At 47.1% G+C, this 21,811-nt stretch overlaps 1 protein-coding gene and 1 pseudogene across 6 annotated transcripts in view; one reads left to right on the top strand and one right to left on the bottom strand.

The window, feature by feature from the left end:
* Nucleotides 1–13,297: 13,297 nt before the first annotated feature.
* LOC110300902 lies at nucleotides 13,298–19,600 on the bottom strand (annotated as a pseudogene).
* The window catches only part of Zdhhc1 (zinc finger DHHC-type containing 1), a 28,229-nt gene continuing 23,893 nt past the window's right edge, over nucleotides 17,476–21,811 (top strand). For 5 of the 6 annotated variants that reach the window (XM_029480853.1, XM_021170061.2, XM_021170060.2 and 2 more), the window contains exon 1: nucleotides 20,182–20,418. The gene's annotated coding sequence lies outside the window, so the exon portion shown is untranslated. Of the gene's footprint in view, nucleotides 17,547–20,181; nucleotides 20,419–21,811 lie in introns of those variants that run through there. The other variant, XM_029480852.1, reaches the window with a different exon arrangement.

Genomic DNA, 21,811 nt, shown 5'->3' with positions numbered 1-21,811 from the left:
AAAAAAAAAAAAGAAAGAAATGAATGACATGCCTTGCTTTAACTAAGTTATCCTCCTTAGAATCCAGCTACAGTTTTTCCAGCCTCAGCCACTTTAAGTACTTTCCCTAAGATAGGGAGAGAGAGAAAGAGAGAGAGAGAGAGAGAGAGAGAGAGAGAGAGAGAGAGAGAGAGAGCAGAGTCCTAGGGGGAATAATCAAGCTTCCCCCCACACCAGTTCTCAGAGCAGGAAGCAAGAGAGCAAGGTGGGGAGAATGGGAAGCAGGGCTCTACCCTGGTCCCATGAAGTACCGGGGGAAACCCAGGACGGGAGAGAGGGAGACTGGTTGAGAGTCGATGGGTGGAGGGAATTGTCTTTGTGTAGGATACTTCTAGAACAAATACTTCTTCAGGTGGAACTTTTCCAAGTCTTGATGAGATTGGTTTACCTGCCACACTTCCATGACACCCCTTTCCTGAGAATCCCATTTCCTAAGTCAGGAGACCAGGGCACCTTCCTCCCAACTCACTGCGGCCTCCTCAGCCTCTGACCCTTCCCCTTCATCAGGTGGAGGTGCTCTGGAAGTGGAAAGTGTTTCAAATAGTCATAAATGGGAGGGGCTGGCCCAGCCCTGTCTGGGTCTTGGTGCCAAGTTGAGCCTGCCTTGGGACAGGGAACTAGCTTCTGTCAGAATCAGGACTCTGGGTTGGTAGGGGTCTCCATGGAAAAGCAAGAAAGTGGGGCGGGACAGAGGGCAGAAGCCCTAGCGGATAAGGCAGGACCTAGAAAGGCAGGTTAATGATGGGTAGCCAGAAGGAGGAGAATTCCTGGAGGCTCTTGGTCCCAAGCACTCAGATCACAGTCTGAATCCTTTGTCTCGGCTCCCAGCCCCACCCCCACCCCTTCGATCAGAAACCTGGTTAGCCAACCATTGCGTGCCGCAGGCGCTGGAGGACCAAGTGTCTGGAACTAGAAGCTAGCTGCGCTCTGCTTTGGTGACCAGTGACTCACTAGCACCATCTGCTGGCTTCCTGGGAGGGTGCATCTGTAAATGCGCTCTACCTGGAGCTAGACATTCATTCCGAACGGTTTCCTCTGTGGTCTGACAAAGATGCAGCCCACTCCCGGGGTTGTGTGTGTGTGTGTGGGAGGGGTTCCCTATATGATGCTCACCCACGAACGAGCTCGCCTCTCTTCTTTGGCACAGTGGCAGAGGGACTCCATTTCCTGCCAGTGACTAGCTCTTTTACTGTGTACTACACCTCAACTCACACGATTCTTAAAAAGATAGCAAGTTCTTTTTCGTATGCAGTATTTCAGTCCTGGGTTTTGTGCATGCCAGGCAAACACTCTAATACAGAACAATATCCTCAGTCTCCAAGATAAGCTCTCTCTTGCTCTCTCTCTCTCTCTCTCTCTCTCTCTCTCTCTCTCTCTCTCTCTCGGGTGTGTGTGTGTGTGTGTGTGTGTGTGTGTGTGTGTGTGTGTGTTCCTCTATTTATTTTTTGAGAAAGGGTCTCTCACTGAGCCTGGAGCTCGCCACATCAACTAGACTAGTTGATCAGAAAGTCCCTGGGATTCACCTGTCTCTGCCCCTCTGAGCAGCGGAGAGTTCCAGCTGGGCACTGCCAAGCCTAGCCTTTATGCGTGCTCTGGAGATCTGAACCCAGGTCTTCTTGCTTGCACACAAACACTTTACCCACAGAGCCACCCCCCCGCACCCCAATATAGCAAAATTTTATTGACTTCCTCCTGGGTGCCGGATCCTATGCTTGGGCCACTTCCCGCAGCCTCTCTCACTGGCAGCCTCACCGTTTTTCATGCGTCCTCCTCTCTTCTCGGGCACTTGTATCCCAAGTTCTTTGAGTTGCCACCACTTTTTTCCGTTTCCCCAGGTTAGCCCAGAGTCAGCTCCGACTACTCCTGTGTTCACCAGACTGCCTATTCATAAAAATTCAGATCCATTTCTGCCTTCAGCTGTCTTGGTCTCCTCGGAGCCTCTCTCCTGCTGGCCAGAACAGGGGCCTCTTGACTGGCCCAGATCTGTCTCTTTGATGCCTGTGAAGCCATCCTGGTTTTCCTCCGAGTCCTCTGGCCTTCCTTTAGCCTTCTTCATAAACTAGGTCTTCCTTGTGGATGAGTGAGTGTCTGGTGGTGGAGGCCTCACCCTCACCTCCCCCACCCATGAGCTCATCGCCCTACTCACATGCTGGCGACACCCACACTCTCTGGCTCTCCAGCCAAGCCTCCCTCTTGACTCCAGGCCCACACATCCAGCTGCCCTGGATGCCTCCCTTGGACACCATAAGCTACTTGCACTTAACATGTTCAAAGTTGGTCTCATCGTCTTTCTAATTTCTGGCAGATGACTTCCTTCCCATCATCTCCTTCATTCCACGCACCGACCCCCAAAATACTTGTGTTCTGAGCTCTGGGTTTGGTGCCGAATGCTGCTGCTGCTTAGGTCTGATCATCCCTATTTTACCTTCAAGCGAACAGAGGATCTCAGACCCTGCCTCAACATTTAAACTCCAGTTTAAATGCAAAATCTGTGCTTTTGAGAACTGTGTCAATCCAAAGCTGCATCTGCCACATGCGGCCTCCTGGACTTCATTTTATGGGCAAAAGGGAACATGATGTAGTCTTGAGCAAAGGAGACCTCTGTCCCAGCTGGCCCGAAAGTAGATTCTAGAGAAGTTACAGGTCTGGAGTCTTATTGCTGCAGCCAGAAAGGGATGGGAATATATAATGTCTTAGATAGACAAACTGACCTAGGGTGTCTATAGATATGCAGGGGCCGAGGCCAGAGGCAGCTGGATGCTTGGGGACCAGTGTGGCATAGACAACAGCTCTGGAGAGTACAAACTCCTTTCCAAATACCATACATGTGAGCCAAACCCCCCTCTCATTTTTCAAAGGCATCCATCCTCTTTAGTGTGAGCACCTGGAGGTTCTGCCCCTTGGTTACCTGGGGGAGAAAGTGTAAGATCCAGGACACAGCAGCAGCACTTGAATTCCCAGACTGTGGCTCTCTCCTGAATTGTTTTATGGCCGCCCAGATTGAAGGCAGATGTTTAGGGAGTAGGGTCCCGGAAGGTGGGAAACATTTTGTGCTCTGCAGCATTTTCTGGATCAGCCCCAGGGGGAAAGCAAGGCCCAGCTGAGAGGCCTCTGGGAGACTACTTAGCCGACTTGAGTCAGGCCTTTTGGGTCCTCCACTGTGAGTTATCTGTAATCATTTCACATTTATTTTGTATCTTCGGCATGCCAGTTCTGTGTTCCGCTGGACTTGTGTTCAACTTGTACCTCATCTGCAGTTCTCCAGCCTCCCTCAGAAGCAGACACTATCATTAGCCTCTCTCTATACAAAAGGGCACGGGCTCAAGAAGGATTCAGTGCTACACTCTCCTCAGGCTTTCTTAAAATTTTCCATTCACAGCTTCCTTTACCCAGGGACAAAAAGATTTTTCTGAGGGAGGGGCAGAGCAAGGTCTCACTATGTAGCTTGGGTTGGCCTAGAGCTTGCTGTGTAGACCAGGCTGGCCTCATAGGAATCCCCCGGTCTCAGCTTCAGAAGTGCTGGGATTAAAAGGGTGAACCACCCTGCCCAGCTGCCCCCAATTTTTTTTTGTGGTCCTGGGTATAGGTATACAAAATGGGTATACTTGCCAAATGTGGCAGTGCACCTGTTTAATCTCAGCACTCAGGAGGCAGAGGCAGGCAGATCTCTGAGTTTGAGGCCAGCTTGGTCTACAAGAGTGAGTTCCAGGACAGCCAGGGTTATGCAGCAAAACCCTGCTTCAAAAAAACCAAAAAAAAAAACCCCAAAATATACAAAGTTACAAAAAGTACACAAATCACACATTTACTGATAAGCCATTAAAATTAATTTTAGAATAATTCTTTGGTGTATATATCATTTTGTCTTCTTTAATAAAAAGGAATGACAATGTATATGCTAATGAAGTATACATACTTGTAAGATTTTACTTATAGAATTAAATCTCTGTTGAATTGGTTGTTGTTGTTGTTATTGTTGTTGTTTATTTTGACTTTTCCAGATCAGTTTTCTCTGTGCAACAGCTCTGACTGTTCTTAAATTCAGTAGACCTTGCTGGCCTCGAACTCAGAGATCTGCCTGCCTCTGCCTCCTGACCTCTTGAGTGTTGGGAGTAAAGGTGTGGGACACCACCACCTGGGATGTTTTGTTTTGAAATATATATTTTAAACATTTTATTTCTCTCTCTCTCTCTCTCATACACACACAGATTATGTATCATGTATCTCTCTCTCATACACACACACACACACAGAGAGAGAGAGAGAGAGAGAGAGAGAGAGAGAGACACACACAGAGAGAGAGAGAGAGAGAGAGAGAGAGAGAGAGAGAGAGAGATTATGTATCATGTATCTGAAGGGCTGTGAGTACCAATGCACCTCTTGTTGTGGACTCAAGTTTTCTCCTTCCACCTTTTTGTAAGTTCTGAGGATCAAACCCAGGATGTCAGGCCTGAGTCATCTCGCCTGCTCCATTTCTGTGATTTTGAGATAGGATCTCCCTATGTAGTAGCTCAGGCTAGCCCTGAGTTTATGGAACTCGTCTTGCTTCAGCCTGCAAGTCCTGGAGTTACAGGTGTGAGCCACCATGCTCATGCTGGTTAAATGTTTGATTTTGGGTGGCATAGAATATCTGTATGATATAGAACATCTGTATGATATAGAACATCTGTATGATATAGAACATCTGTATTGCATAGAACATCTTCATTGTTCCTCTGAGTTGATCAGGATTTTAGTTTTATATGTGAAAGCTGGAAAACTATTTTTTTTTTATAAATTTGTAGTACAAAACAGGAAATGTATGTTTTGGGAATTATTGGAAATTCTGTACTAAGACCAAAGTAAAATTCATTTAATAATTTTGCTGTTGTTCTTTTGTTTTGCTTGTCTTTCTTTTTTAAAAAAACTTTTTTTTGAGGGGGCTGGAGAGATGGCTTGGTGGTTAAGAGTACTGGCTGCTTTTCCAGAGGTCCTGAGTTCAATTCTCAGTAGGAACATGGAATCTCACAATCATGTATAATGGGATCCTATGTCCTCTTCTGGCCTGCAGGAAGACAGCTCTCAGATACACAAAATGAATAAATAAATCATATATACATACATTATACATATATACTATATGTATATGTATGAGTGTATGTATGTGTGTGTATGTATGTATGTGTATATATATTATATATATGTATATATGTGTGTGTATATATATATATATATATGTATATATATATATATATATGAGACAGGATTTACACTGTTTTCCTGGCTAGCCTGGAGCTTACTGTATAGACCAGGCTGGCCTCAAACTCACAGAGATCCACCTGTCTCTGCCTCTCAAGTGCTAAGATTAAAGACATATTCTACCACACCTAGCCTTGTTTTTTTCTTGAGACAAGGCCTCACATCGTCCAAGCTGGCTTCAAACTCTCAATCCTCCTGCCTCAGATTCTGAAATGATGGAATTATAAGCATGTGTCACAGTGCCCAGCCCCCATTTAATGTTTTTTTTTTAATGAAACTTAACAACTGAAGCAGAAATTAAAAATAAAAAGACACACTAAGTTAATACAATCTAAAAAAAAATCTATAAATTTCAAAAGTGACAGTAACTACAGTTACAGACAGTTGGGAGCTGCCATGTGGGTGCTGGGAATTGAACTCAGGTCCTCTGGAAGAACAGCCAGTGCTCTTAACCACTGAGCCACCTCTCCAGCCCAGAAGAAGTCTTTTTTTTTTTTTAATCATAGAACCGTTATGTTTCTGTGAGAACCAAGAACCCTGCATGAATAGAAAACTATCTTAATCTATAATATGCACAGCCTCAAGTCTGAGGTAAGGCGTCTCAGGCGCCCTTTGTTGCTGTTGCATAGCATAATGGTATACACAGTGCAGGGTTTGCATGTCAAGTGTTCAGAATCAAGTCTGTGGTGAATTTGCAAGTTTTAACACAGGTGAGGGCTACCGGAAACACCTCGGATTCACTACGTGTTTCGTTTTGAACTAGTTGTGTATGTGTGTATTAAAAAACATTTTATCATTGTCAAATTTTTCTCAGCCCCGCCTATATGGGGTTTCAACCTAAAGTTTCAGATGCTGGGCCCCAGGTCATACAGCCCTCTAGACTCTTCCTTCTTAACACACTGCCCTGGCCTCTAGTTAGGAGATGGACATTCCTCAGTGGGAAGTCTCCAGGAGAGAGACTATCAACTTCCCCCACCCCCTTTTGGATCAGAAACAAGTTTCCCAAAGGCAGAATTAAGGCAACTGGATGTTTACAGCTATTTCCAAAGCCAATCTCCCCTCCAGCTGCCGTGGCCTCTTATCCAGGCCCTTTCTTGGTAGAACAACTGACTGCAAGAGACTCAGAACCTCGTTACTTGGCTGGCTGGTGTCGTTTATTTGCATATACATAATTCTGCCCCACCCTTGGTGGCTACTACGACTCTGGGGAAGCCCAAGCTCTCTTCTGATTGTTGGCGGGGAGGTTTTGTGTGTGTGTGTGTGTGTGTGTGTGTGTGTGTGTGTGTGTGTGTGTGTGTGTGTATGTGTGTGTAAGCAAACTGAAACCAGATGGAGCGAGTTGTTCAGAGTCTTGCCTCCAGTTCTCTCCAGTAAATTCCATGAAAAGGCAAACACCTATGAGAGATGTCGTTCTCTGTGAGGTGTTTCACCCACTGGTAGGTAAATAATAAGTAGAACTGGTGTTTCAAAATTGGTGTTTCTGAGAATGGGGTAGGGTAGGGGAAACGTGTGTGCTCTGTGGCCTGGGGTTTTCTACAAGGTCATCTGCAGCCCTAACTGTTCTCTAATCTCACCAACTCTCTCCTCCCTCTGGTTCCCTTCCCTCCAGCTTGGGATCAGCCGAGGGAGGAAGTGTGGGACTAAGTTCGAGTCAGAATGACCTAAACCAAGCATTTGCTAAAAACATGAACTGCAGATAGCTATCTATATACAGCCCACTTAGCCTCAAACCCTAACTCTCTGGATGGGTTAGGTTTTTGCAGGTAGGGACCCCTAATGGAATTCAAAGCCACACTCTTGCTTCCATCCTGGGAAGGTGACCACTGTAAATCTTTTATTTGCTTGTTTGTATATTTTTGAGACAGGATCTCAGGCTATCATCCCAGTTAGCCTGAAATTCACTATGTAAATTAGACTAGCTTCAAAATGGTGTGTGTGTGTGTGTGTGTGTGTGTGTGTTTGTGTGTGTGTACCACCTGCCTCTGTCTTCTTAGTACTGGGATTGCAGGTGTGTCGCCAACTATTAAAGTGGTGTGCGTATGAGTGTGCCTGTGTGTGTGTATGTCACACACACATATGTGCACATGAGGTTGTCAATGCAGGTATGAATGTGAGTGCCTTGGGTGTTGGTCCTCTACTTCCACCTTGTTTGAGACAGAGTCTCTTTTGTCCCCCACCCCCTGCCCCCTATGTACATGTTACGGGCTAGCTGGCTAGCAAGCTTCCATGATGAACTCTTCAGTCTCCACCTCCCATCTCTCCACAGGAACACTAGGATCCCACGTACTCAGGCAACGATGTGTTCAATCAACTTTTGTGTTGGTTCTGGGGATTCAAACTTAGGTCCTCACACTTGTGCTTTTTATATACACCGAGCCATTTCTCCAGCCCGATTGAAGTATTTTTAACTGCCAGCCAGGTCCAGAGCTTTGTAATGTGATCATTAAGCGATTCCTTGTTCAGAGAGAACAGCCAAGTGTACCCACCGGTCCCTGTGTGTGGGGTCAGCCGTTTTTCTTTGGAACGTGAATCGGGCATTGTCATGGTGAGGTGGGACCCAGTCCCCAGGTGGGGAAGAAAACAGTGCCTTCCCAGTGCTGACCTTCGTTCTTAGCTCAGAAAGCAGGGCTTGTGGATTTGGAGCTTTTCAGATAATTGTGTCGGGTTACACAAGGTTTCAAGATAGGAGCACTCAAAGAAAGCCCTGGCAGGAGCAGGCTGAAAGGTCCCCGCAGCGATGTCTGCTTTAAAGAATTTGAGGGAAAATTCAGGTGTTTCGGCCATGCACAATTCTCCAATAAAGTAAGCAAGAGCAGCCAACAGTTTAGCATGCATGGACCATTCCCCATAGAAATAAGCAAGCAGGGTTGGATTTCAGACTGAAAGGAAATCTCCTCCCCAAGCCCTGTAGGGCCAGTGGGGGTCAGCTGCAGAGCCAGTGTCTGGAACAGGCCTGGCACAAACTTGGAAACCTCAGCACTACAGGATCCATCTCTCCCCCCCCCCTTCCCCCTCCCTTCTCCTCTCCCCACCCCCTTGCCTTTCCCCCATCACCCTTCTCCTTTCTCCCCTCCCTTCTCCATCTCTGTTTTTCCTTTCTACATCTTAGGTAACGCACTCACTCGGTAAATACAAGCCTCTAGTTTTCCAAGAAACATAAAATAAAAATTGAATTATGGGCAGGCAAAGCCTTAAAAATCTTTGCTTCCTAGGACTCTCTGGGCACATTTTTCACACTCCATGATTTTTTTATTTCGTTTGTCTCTGAGGAGCAGCCCTCCAGCCGATGTGTTGTGTAAGGGGCTGGTTCCAAACACCTTGTCCCCAACTAGAGACACGGAGTAAATTTTATCTAGCGCTGAGGAGAGTTCTGGAAGGATGACATTGTGTTCCAAGCCTCACTAGCTACAGTCAACAGAAGGAAAGATGCCGGACTCTCACCAAGGACGCTAAGAGACTATTTTAAACACTGGATTCTAGGACTTCTTGCTTAAAGCACAGAACAGCCATAAAAACCTCTTAACAGGGAAAAATTAATGGGTGCAAAATGTCTTGAATGTAGCAAATAAAAACCAAACAAAAACAAAAAGGTACCCCTCCCCCAGTTCACAAGGGATGTGGGGAAGGGATAGTTCACTATGTAGTAGCACTATATATAGTGCTACCAGAAGAGAGCCCTTTTCTCCTGTGCCATGCTGGATATCCAGCAAGACACCTCATGTATGCCAGCCACTGAGCTACAGCTTGAGTTCAGGAAAACCAACTTTTATGTAAAAATGATTCAATGAGTGGTTATTTACTTTATAAAAGGTGACTTTCTGGTTCTTTTTTTGTTTTTGTTTGTTTGTGGTTTTTGTTTGTTTGTTTGTTTGTTTGTTTTGAGACCAGGTTTCTCTGTGTAGCCCTGGCTGTTCTGGAACTCACTCTGTAGACCAAGCTGGTTTTGAACTCAGTCTTCTGCCCACCTCTGCCTCCGAGGGCTGGGATTAAAGGTGTCCTTCTTGGTGTTGCATAAAAATCTCCCCAGTTTTACTTTACTTTACTTCACATCAGAATAACACCATTGAGGTGGTAGTGGTGGCACACGCCTTTAATCCCAGCATTCAGGAGGCAGAGGCAGGAGGATTTCTGAGTTTGAGGACAGCCTGGTCTACAGAGTTCCAGGACTGCCAGGGCTACACAGAAAAGCCCTGTCTAGAAAAACAAAACAGAAGCACACCACTGTCTCTCTCTCCTCCTTCCATCTTTTCCTGTCTCACGCAATCATCTATTGTTTATTTTTATTTGTTACTGTTTATTGTTGTTTGTTTATTTGAGACAGGGTCTCCGCTGTGTAGCCCAAGATGGCTTCCCGTTTATTCTCCTTCTGCATTGCCATCACCCTACAAATCTTCCGAAGATTGAGCTGGCAGGCGTGTGCCACCACGTCCCGCTCTGCGGGCGTTTCCTGTGTGCTCACTGTGTCCTATCATCTGTTAGGGAAGCAGTGGAGAACAAGAGAAAGGTGATTCCTCTCTGTGGTTCGCCTTCCTGTGATCTGGCTGGAGGAGCAAGCCTGAATCAGATCAATGCTGCAGAGTAGCAGAGCCCCTGACAGAAAGAAAGCAGAGTCCCCTAGCTCTCTGGGATGGAGGCACTCTCTACTTTGAAGCTCAGAGCGAGGTTTTCTGGAGGAAGTGATGTTACCACAGGTTTCAGTTCTGCTGGCTGAGGCCCAGATAGGATGAGTTTCCCCAACCTCCACCCAGGAGGCGCCTCTGGCAGTTCTCAGAGCCAGGAGAGCCGGCCTAGGGTGGAGGGACTGAGTCTTTCCAGGAAAGGAAGGGTAACCAGTTAAATACAAAGGTCAGCTGCAGTTAGCAGGCCGGCAATGTCTTGAAGACTGATGGCTTCAATTCCAATTTCACAGTAGGAAGAAATGCAACTTCTCAGCGAGAAGGAAGACTTGAGGATGTAAGCAGGAAATAGAAGAGTGGACTTTTACTTTCCTTTTGTTTCTTTTTCTTTCTATCTTTTGTTCATGTGTGTGTGTGTGTGTGTGTGTGATGTATGTGTACAGATGAGTGTACACATGAAACCTATAGATTGTCATTGTCAGTTCATCCTAGCAGTAGGGAGGCAGAGGCAGGCAGATTTCTGAGTTCGAGGCCAGCCTGGTCTACAGAGTGAGTTCCAGGACAGTCAGGGCTACACAGAGAAACCCTGTCTCAGAAAAACAGGGAAAAATACACAAATAAAATGTGTCTGAGTGTGGTGGCTCACACCTCTAATCCCAGCACTCGGGAGGGAGGCAGAGGCAGGAGCATTTCTGTGAGTCTGAAGTTTGCTGAGTTTCCTGACAGCGTGAATTCCAGGCCTGCCAAGGCTGCATAGTGAGGTTCTGTCTCAAAAGAAAAAATAAATAATTTGGTACTGTGTGTATGAGGCGAAGAGGGGCATGTGTGCCATAGAGCATGCGTGGACGTGTGGAGGTCAGAGGTCATCCTTATGGAGTTGGTTTTCTTCTACCTTTACACAGGTTCTGGGGACTGAACTCAAGTCATCAAGTGTTTAATGTCCTGAGCCATCTTGCCTGCCCAGCTATTATTTTTGAGGTAGGGAGGCCTCCTGACTCTGAGGATTGGTGGTTTCCCTAGATTGGCTGGCCAGCAAGCTCTTTCTCTCCAGAGCTGGGGTGACCCTCTTAGCTTTTTTTTTTTTTTTTTTTTTAGTTTTTCGAGACAGGGTTTCTCTGTGTAGCCCAGCTGTCCTGGAACTCACTCTGTAGACCAGGCTGGCCTCGAACTCAGAGATCCGCCTGCCTCTGCCTCCCAAGTGCTGGGATTAAAGGCATGCGCCACCACGCCCGGCCTCCTCTTAGCTTTTATGTGGATGCTGAGAATGGAACTCATTTGACACTTCGCCAGCTAAACCATCTCCCCAGCTCTCCCTCCTCCTTCCTAAGGTCTGCATAGCCTGTGAGGAGATGGGAGTGGGGATGAGTCCCCAATGAAAACAATAAAACCAGTTAGTTGGTGGTGGGGCTCACTAGGGAGGAGATGCTAGCAGCCATTGGGGTAAGCCAAATGGATGGGTTTACTCTCCAAGGTCCACGGAAGAAGGTATTGTGACCCAGATAAAGTGGTTCCAGACAGGATGAACTCTGGCTGGCCACCTCCTGCCCATGATAATTTGATAATTAAATTGATGAAACGAGCAGACCAAACTGAGATTTAGTTGTGTCACTAGCTGGTGACTGGAAGAGCTCAGTTGGAAACAGGTAACCAGGGGTCTGCCCTGTGACAGGAATCCAGTTCCAAAAAGCCTGAGTGCACACGGTCCTGACTGAGACTTTCCTCTGGCTCAGGGTGAGCCCACTCTGTCTTCAGAATGTAGCTTCCTACAGTTCCCAGGAATCATGGTAGCCAGCTCGTGGTCTCCCAACTCAAGTGTGTTTCAGGCTTTAAACCAATTTAGACACATAGGCATTTTTCCTTCCAGGTTTAAGGTTCTTCTGAGGTGGGAAGACCTGCCTTATGGGATAGGGGCAAGGGGTAGGAAAAAGCCTGAGGGGCTGACTTCTCACCCAGAAAGAACACAGGTCTTGTGTTTTCACAGAAAATGGCCCTAAGGAGAGATCATAGGACAACATTCTCAGTGAAGGCTAACCTATTAGAAAAGGCCTGAGGGGGAAGCCAGGGATGCTGGCTCATCACAGGGGACGAGAATGGCCTCATATGCCAGGGAGGTGGCCAGAAGGGGTTGAACAGGGCCTTGGCAGCCATGCTTGCTCTGTGTCTTCATTGATTCCCAAAGGCAAAGGAAGGGGCTCAGTGCTTTTGTTTTGTTTTGGGAGTCCCGGTCTCCCAATGTCGCCCACAATCACAATCCTCCTCTTGATCTACTTTCTGCGCACTGAGGTTACAGGCCCGCACCTCCACATTGGGCGTTTCCTTGAGGATAGGAAATAAGACTGTTGTGGTTGCTTTTTACACTTATATATTACGGTGTATTTATTTATACTGTGTGTGTGTCTGTCTGTCTCTGCGTGTACACCCGTGTGTGGAAGTCAGAGGAGTACTTGCTTGAGTTGGTTTGCCTCCTCTACCTCAAGGGTCTGGGGAGGAGCTGGGGATTGAATTCCAGACCGGAAGAGCTCTTCCTGTGTCTTTGGGCATGACGGGAAGTACTTTACCTATTGCGCCATCTCACCAGGACAGGATGTTGTTTCACAGTAGGAAGACTTAGTTCTCTCTCTGACATTTCTCAGACAGTGAGGTCTTGGTGACCAGACTGGGAACCCCAGGCTAAGGAGAACTCAGAAAGAGATTTGGGTGAAAGCAATCCTCTTCTCTGAGAGTCTGCTTTATAGGGACATGGAGTGGGGGTGGGGGGGGGGGGGGGAGGCACATCTGAGCTGTTACTTAGTTTTTTGATTTAGATAAAAACAGCTGTCAGTTATACAAAAACCTATCACTGGTTGTATATCTGTGTAACTAATCCTTACTCAAAATTCACTTTGTTTCTTCCTGCTGCCACGATAAATTACCACAAATTTAGCGGCTTAGTACCACACAAATGTATTTTCCTGAAATTCTGGAGGTTAGAAGTTTGAAGTGGCTTCACTGGAAAATAAAGGGAAGGTACAGCAGTCTGTTTCCCGTGGAGGGGGATCTGTTTCCTTGCCTTTTTTGGCTTCTAGAACCTTCTTTCCCTGAATCATGGCTCCTTTTCCTATCTTCACAGCTGTCAGTGCAGTGTCTTCAAATCTTTCTGACTTCTGTTTCCATTGTTCTTATTCCACCTTGGCATTCCTGCCTCCCTCTATAAAAACTCTTGCGATTATCTTTTTCTTTTTCTTTTTCTTCTTCCTTCCTTCCTTCCTTCCTTCCTTCCTTCCTTCCTTCCTTCCTTCACTTGGGAGAGGCTCCAGGGCGGTTACAAAGCTACCCAATGGCTTGAGAGGTTCATTCAGGTGGAGGTCCTGAGGTGGGCTGCTGCAGAGCAGAGGAGGGAGCCCCTTGGATGGCACAGAGGCCTCCTAGTGCTTGAGAGTGAGGTATTCACCCCAAGATCCCTGGGGCACGCCAGTCTGCACTGGCTGTGGCCCTGTCAGGGTAGAGAGGTTGGTCAGGTGGTTGCCCATCTACTTGATGAGCTTCACCTCCTTATCCAGGACGTGGCTTTTTTAGAAGTCACAGAGATGAGGGTCTGTGTGGGCAGAACCCAGGGCATGCAGATCCAAGAGGGCTTGGTTCAGGTTCTTCTCCAGGACCAAGGCAGCTTCCATGGCCTCCTGGGTTTTACCCCATTCATCTTGGGATGGCTTCTGCACATCTCGGAAGAGTGCACGGCCCCGCGATCTCGTTCTACAACTTGAGGAGACTCTTGGGGCCCTCACACTTCTCCTCAGTCAATTTGCTGAAGAAGTGGCCTAACACCCCCAAAAGCCACTTCATCCCGATCAAAAGAAAAGAAGCCCAGAGAGAGGTAGGTGGAGGAGGCCCCGCAGGTGCGGGTTGACCAGGCAGTTCACGGCAGCTTCCACTTCGGTGGAATAATTCTGATGAATCTGAAGTCATGGCTGATCCGGAGTAGGGGGCTAACCGTGAAGATGGTGCTGGCTGATCCTAGGAGCCCAAGGCAGCGAGAAGATGGTTCCGGAGGCTGTGGCTGGAGAGACTTAGGCTGCTGGAGGCTAATAATAAAGTGTGAGTCCCTGGGTCTATTCCATCCAAACACTGTTGAAGCAAGACCCAGATCCACAGAACCTCCAAGGTGCTGTTCTCTTGTGATTATCTTGAGTCTCTGTTTCTGAGACCCTTAACTTCATTGCAAAACCCCTTTAAATGAATAAGGTCTTCCGGCAGTGGTGGCCCACGCCTTTATCCCAGCACTTGGGAAGCAGAGGCAGGCGTATCTCTGAATTCGAAGCCAGCCTGGTCTACAGAGTGAGTTTCAGGACAGCCAGGGCTACACAGAGAAACCCTGTCTTGAAAAACAAAACAAAACAAACTCAGTTTAATGTTTTAAGCCAAATTTAATGGGTTATCCTAGCAGGAACCTGGAAAACCACAGTACTGAGAGCAAAGTGGATTGTAGAGGCCTCAGGTTTCAGAAGGAAGCAATGACTTTAACAACAATGGGGCCAAAGCCATATCTGTGATATCTTGACAAAGAATCTAACTGCCTTCTACCTTTGTCCTAAGAACTTGGCTGAGGCTAAACTAAAAAGCAATAGACTAATTTCTTTAATGGAGAAACTTCAAAACTGAATGATGTTGGGTCTGCAGTATGACTATTATTGATAATGCTTATACAGGTCTACAATGAAAAAGATCAAGGAGGGCAGAAAGAAATAAGAAATGTACAGTTTGGAGAGACAAACAGCCCCAGTAAGCTTAATGTCACAGCCAACAATGTTTGCTGAGAAGAGAAACTGTAATTGTTAAGGAGATTGGCAGCATTAAGGATTAAGCATTAAGCCTGGTCTGCACTAAAACAAAGGGGAGAGCAAGACCTCTGCCAAGCAAGTGCTGGGGGATGGTTTTGTGCACTGTGTATTCAGATGCTGATGTTGGTGCCCAGAGATCTGGGTGCAGTCAGGGGTTGCTATTGTCAAGCATCTCCAATCTCAGTATTGTGTAAAAATTGGTTTCCATCACTTCTGATTGGTTAATAAAGAGCTGATTCAGCCAGTAGCTGGGAAGAGGAGGAGGGAAGGCAGAATTTCTGTTCCTAGTGGGGGGGGGCCCTAAGGGGGGGGGAGGAAGAAAAGCTGTATGATATGGGTAGGTCATGTGGAGGAACCAGGAGGAGTCACCAGGAGGACACACGTGGAGCAGAGTGAGCCAGGACAGGACTTAGATCACAGGACCGTGTGGCTTGGAAGTAGCTTTAGAGGATTAGTTATAGAGCCTGAAACCTTTTGATGAACTTATTAGGTTTTTGTGTCATTTACTTGGAGGCTAAAACAGGCTAGAATGGGTGTAGAAACACCCATTTTTGGGAGCAAGGGGGATGAAGCCCCACCCCCTCATCTAAGTACTTAAATATATATGGCACTCAATATGGGACCAAATGTAAATGAAATTGGGGGTTGTTTCTTTTTCACTAGCTCGGTTATGATTTATTTATTATATGTAAGTACACTGTAGCTGTCTTCAGAGACCCCAGAAGAGGGCATCAGATCTCATTACAGATGGCTGTGAGCCATCATGTGGTTGCTGGGATTTGAACTCACCACCTTTGGAAGAGAAGTCAGTGCTTTTAACCGCTGAGCCATCTCTTCAGCCCGAGCATGAGACTCTTAATCTCAGGGTTGTGGGTTTGTGCCTCACGTTGGGCACCAAATATAAATGTAATCCTGTTTTGTTTTGTTTTGTTTTTTTCTACATCCCCCCCTTGTTCCCAAATAAATGACACAGAGACCTTATATTTATTAATAAGCTGGAAGCACTAAGCTGGGCAGGTTCTGAGCTATTCTAACCCAGCTATGCTGGCCTGGACACATGCCCTGTTACTTGCCATCTGAGTCTTACTCTGACCTGCTCTGGTCCATGTGTGTCCTCATGGCTGCTCTCTCATCGTGACCTCATGGCAAATCCTCCGGGTCCTTCCTCTCTTCTTTTTCTCTCTCCTTGGGATCCACTGATGGGTTTGGAATTCCTGCCCTATCTCTTCTCCTGCCCAGCTATTGGCTGAATCAGCTCTTTATTAACCAATCAGAGTCGATGAAAAACAATTTTTACACCTCATTGAGACAGATGATGCTCCAATAATCACGACAGGGACAACATCTAGACCGAAACCAGATCTCTGGGCACAGTAATCACCATCTGAGTACACTGTGCACAAAACCATCACCGGACAAATAAAATCTACAACATGTATGTTTCTGTTTCTAGAACTAAGCTGCCAAGGAAGATTGCTGCTAATGTGTTCAAGCATGTGCTGCATAACCATTCTGGCTTTTGAGGCTTGACAGATACAAGAGTGAAGGGCCACAGCTCTCTCTTTGCAGTTCCAGAGAGCTACTGAGACCAGGCAGTGTGTGGCAGAGGGAGTTCTTGCATAAAAGCCCCGAGAGAGAGGGAGGACATTGACAGGCCATTGCATGAGGCTGTAAAAGTGAAGTCTGGGATACAGTGGAGCTGTAAGACATCTGCCTAGGAAAGCTGTAGATAGGTAGAGGAACCAGTCCAAGAGAGATGTGTCTCGTAAGCCGCAAAGCTTGCAGGGCGGAGCTAGCTAAGCTCTCTAATACCAGACATTGAACTACAGGATTTGCTGTTTCCACTGCTGAGTCCCAATCTTGCTTTGGTCCAGGATTTCTTCTCCATGTTCCCATTCCTCCCCTTTGAAGTGATAATATATATTCTGTGCTGGTATATGTTGGAGAATGTAATTTGTGTTTTTATTTTACAGAGGGTTACGATTAAGAGATTGTCTTGAAAGCCAGGCGTGGGGGCGCATGCCTTTAATCCCAGAACTTGGAAGGCAGAGGCAGGTGGATTTTGGAGTTTGAGGTCAGCTTGGTCTACAGAGTGAGTTCCAGGACAGCCGGGGCTGTACAGAGAAACCCTGCCTCGAAAAACCAAACCAACAAAACAAAACAAAACAACCACAAAATAAAAAAGAGATTGTCTTGAAGGTTGGTTGTGGTGTCACACACCTTTAATTCCAGCACTTGAGAAGCAGAGGCAGGTGGATCTCTGTAAATTTGAAGCCAGTCTAGTCTAAGTAATGAGTTTCAGGCCAGCCAGGGAGATATAGTCTCAAAAACAAAACAATAAAATACAACAACAACAAATAACCAAAAACATTGCCTGAGTCTCAGAAGAGACCTGAACTTTATGCTGTGTTGAGAACTCTGAAAGACTATGAAGACTTTTGAAGTTTGACTAAATGCATTTTGCAGTATCATAAGGCTAATGGCCTGTGGGACCAGAGAGTGAAATGTAGTGGTTTGAGTGAGAAATGTTTCCCACATGCTTAGGCACACTTGGTCCCCCGCTGATGGCGCTGTTTGGGGGCGGTTAGGAGCTGCAGCCTTGCAGAAGGAAGTCTGCCACAGGGAACAGACTGAGAGAGTATGGTGTCAACTGTACTTTCAGTTTGCTTTCTCTGCTTCCTGCTCCCTGCTCTCAGTTTTCCTGCCCCTGCTACACAGACTGCCGCTGGCCACCACGGCTGCCTTGCCCTGGCCGACTCATCCCTCTGCAACCATAAGCCCAAACACATGCTTCTATAATCTGCCTTGTCGTGGTGTTTTAGCGCGGACACAGGAAGTAAGTAACTAATGTGTTTGTGAAGATGCCGGCTGAGATGGGCTGCTAAGGAGCATGATACTGCTTCTTCCCAAAAGGCTCAGTTGGAGTAGTGCTCTCCAGGAGGACCAGGCTTTTTGGTAAAAATCTAAGAAGGAATATAGGGATCTGTTGCATGCAGGATGCTCTTTAGACATGCAGGAGATGTATCCTGGAGGTAGGAGACTGGGGTGTAGAAGGCTATGACTCTTGAGTCTCTTTCCTTGCTGGGGATATTAATTAACCCTTCCTCCATCTTCATTTCTCTATCTGACTCTGGGTTCTCTGTTTCCAGATAACAACTGAGGAGTCATATGTGTTTCTAAAGCCAGAATAACCTTGATATTATCTTCAAATTTGAGCTTTATCAGTCAGTCCTAAAAGCAAGAATTTAAATTATAGAGAGGTTAACTTGCATAAGGACCCAGATTGGCATGTGACAGAGCAGAATTATGTCACATTTACTTCACACATGTGACTTACATATTTGTAGTGATAGATACACTTTCTGTTCCTATCTGCCCAGTGTGGGGTAGCTACCCCAGGAACTTACCATTTTAGAGCTTTCAAAACTGTCCTGGATCTCACTATGTAGACTAGGCTGGCTTCAACCTCATGGAGATCTCCCTGCCTCTGCCTTCTAGTGCTAGGAGTAATACCAGTGCTGCCAGGCTAAGGAGAGAGAGAGAGAGAGAGAGAGAGAGAGAGAGAGAGAGAATGAATTTCTAAGGAATCCAACTTAACAAGGAGATCCTTCGAAAAAAAGAGAAGCTAAAGGCCCCTAGAAGTTCCAGAAGGAGCCCCCAGAGTCCTAACTAGAAAATCTCTGTAGCCTGGGGCAGTAGCAGAGAGGAATCCTGACAGGTGTGTGTGTGTGTGTTTCCAAGTTCTTTGGATTAATCTGGGACGAGAGAGTCTAGTGGAGGAGACCTATATTGAATTTGAAGATGGGAGCTTCTAAAAGGAATTATGCTTGATTTAAGGGCAATAAAGAATTTAGATATTTTGGGGCTGGAGCAATGGCTCAGTGGTCAGCAGCCTGCATTTCTTTTGTAGAGGACTTGAGTTTGGCTCCCAGCACCCAGCACAATCACCTGTAACTCCAGCTCCAACAGGCCCTGACATCTTTGGCCCCATGGAGCACAGACACAAACACATATAATAAATAATAATAATAATAATTGTCTTTTTTCAGACAGAATCTAACTACATAGCCCTGAGTGGCTTGAAACTCACTATACCTATAGACCAGGTTGGACTTAAACTCACAGAGATCCTCTTGCTTCTGCCTCCAGAGTGCTGGGATCAAAGGCATGAGCCGTCATTCCTGGCCCCCAAATAAGTCTTTTTATTTTAATTTTTTAAAATGTGCATTGGTGTTTTGCCTGCATGTGTGTCTGTGTGAGAGTGCCAGATCTTGGAGTTACAGACAGTTGTGAGCTGTCATACATGTGCTAGGGTGCTTAGTGCTCCTAACTGCTGAGCCATCTCTCTGGCTCCCCCTGACCCACAAATAAATCTTTTTCTAAAGATTTGTTTATTTATTTTATATATATGAGTGATATATATATATATCACCAGGAGAGGGAATCACATCCCATTGTAGATGGTTATGAACACCCCACCCCATCCCCCATGCAGTTGCTGGGAATTGAACTCAGGACCTCTGGAGGAGCAGCCATTACTCTTAACCTATGAGCCATCTCTTCAGCTCCCCTCAAATAAATCTTTTTTTAAAAGAACAACAACAATTCTTCGTGTGGTGGCACATGCTTCAATTCTAACACTCTGGAGCCTGAGGCAGGCAGATCTGTGAGTTTGAGGCCAGCCTGGTTTACATAGTGAGTTTCAGGCCAGTTAGGGCTAATACTCTGTCTCAATCCCCACCACACCCCTAAACAAAAACAATAAAAACCCCAAAAACAAAAAACAAAAAATTCGAAGAAAAAAATTAGACATTTTGTGTTATCAATACTAAATTCTTATACTTCATGCCTTACATTATAGTTGCTCACATTCTCAGTTGGGTAAGGCATTTGTTTAGGTCTGTCTCCTTCAACCTGTTATTTCCTTCAAGGGCAGGAATCCCTGAGCGCTCCTCATGATGTGCCTGGCACTTAACACATACTTTGAGAGTGCAGCAGCCATATCTTTACTAGAATTCCAGCAAATTTGGGAGGCAAAGGTGGGAGAATCGCAAATTTGAGGCCAGCATGTGACCCTGTTCCTAATACACACATGCACACGTGCGCGCACATGTACATACACGCACACACAATTTAAAATAAAAGAAAATGAGCAAAGACCCTAGATTAGTTGGGGTCTTCCTAAGAGTGACTTAGAGGAGAAACTAGATACATGACGCGTTTTGAGGAGAGTAGGATTCTTGGAAGACAAATTGTAGATGGGAGGTGGAAGGGAGTGGATTTTCCCTGTGAAAGGTTATGGGGGAAAATGAGAGTGGGCATGCTTTAGAGTCAGGGGGCACTGGCAAACTCCGCCCAGAGCCCCGATGCTCCTGCGAAGTGACGCAGCGCGGTTTGGCCGCTGTGGGGCGCCGTAGTTCGCGCTGTTGCCAGGGGAACGGGCCCCGCGCCGGGCAAGGCCCAGCCTGCCTTGGCCTGGCACGGCTGCACAGACAGCGGGTCCTTGCTAAGGCGGAAGGACTCTGAGGCCCAGCCTCCGTCCGGGATGGAGCCCCGCTCCGGGACGCGTCTCCTCCGTGTCCGGGGGACCGACTCTGCTCGGATGGTCTGAAGTGCGGCCGCCCTGGGGAGGGTGGACGGGCAGGGCGGGGCCGAGCCGCTGGCTGACCTTGGCAGGCCGCATCTGGCGCGGCTGCCACCACGCGCAGGTGAGGAGCGGCTGCGGCGTTTCTCACCTCCGAGCCTGGCCCGAGCCACCGGCCCGCGCTGCGCCGGTGCCTGGCGGGACTCCGGGCGGGTCTCGGCCTGCTGCTGGGTTTCGCCGACCCAGTGGAGCGCGGGACTTCCTTTTATCATTAATCAGGGCCATAGATCCGCACTGAGCGCCCACCGATCGCCAGGCAATGTGCCAGGCGTCGGGCCTCCGAGCAGACGCCTTCAGCCTTCGCAACCCACAGAGAATTAAGTGATGGGTTGGGGAAGCAGGCGCCAGACACGTGACTAGAGTAATTTCAGGTCTCATTAAGGGCTCGGGTGGGCCCTAAAGGTGATGCTTAAGCTAAAAACACGGAGGCTGGGAAGGAGCCGGAATTGCGACTAGGGGAAGGGTGTTTCTGAAAGAGGGAAAAGCGAACACAAAAGTCCAGGCAGCAGAGCACTAGTATAGTATGGGACAGAAATGCTAGGGCAGTTCCTAAAGTTCATGGTGAGGGGTTTCAACTTTTATCCCAGAACCTGAAGGGAGTCCCTGAAGCGTTTGATGAGTTTCAAATTTTCAAAAGGGCTTTATCCTCTCTGGCTGCTGAGCAGAAATCATTTGAAGATTACCATAGTGCAGCTAGTGTAGCTGAGCCTCCTGGAACCCACAAATCTCTCCCTGTCCTCATTTGTGCGTACTGAGTGTTGTTGCCATGTTCTAGTGTCACGTGTCATGAGACAAAGTAACAGGGGATCGTGGGGGTGGGGTGGGTGGGGGAGGCCACATATGAGACCAAGGACTAGAGAGATCTGTGGGAACAGTTTGAAATCATAGGGCTACCTCAGAGTGTTGAATTAAGTGAATTTCGTGTAAGCGCTTCAAGCAGCGCCTGGCCTAGAATAAGTGCCTTCTAAGTGGCAGAGACGGCTGTTATTATGGAAACAGCATAAGGGCGCAGTGATCTTAGGGCAGCAGAGCTGGTAAGAAGTGGGTGGCTTCACTTCCTTTACCAAGGGCAAGCTAGGTTAGATGAGGGTGGTCACTCCTTTTGTGGAGCTGATGTTTTGGTTGTGGGAGACCAGCTGTATACAGATAATCACCAGGAGATGCAATAAAAGCAGCTGTGGTGTTTAATTAGCCTAGATTTTTCTCCCCCTATTGTTTTTCTTACTTTGTTCTGTCACTCTTTGTTCTTAATGACCTTCTTGGTGGGTGTTCCCGAGGCTGGCTCCTACAATCACCAGTTGATTTCCTGGTTAGAAGTCAGCAACCCTTGCCTCCTTCCCTTGATTTGGTTTCTGGTCCCTGCTGCCCTCTGTTACTCTTCCTGGAGGTATCCCAGTGTTTGCGGTGGCTGCTGCAGAGGAGAACAATATGGAAATGTTTGCACAGCATGTCAACTC

The sequence above is a fragment of the Mus caroli genome, chromosome 8, assembly GCF_900094665.2.
Source record: "Mus caroli chromosome 8, CAROLI_EIJ_v1.1, whole genome shotgun sequence".
Classification (NCBI taxonomy): domain Eukaryota; kingdom Metazoa; phylum Chordata; class Mammalia; order Rodentia; family Muridae; genus Mus; species Mus caroli.
Note: the sequence above shows the minus strand (reverse complement) of the source record. Positions and strands in the feature narration are given on the sequence as shown.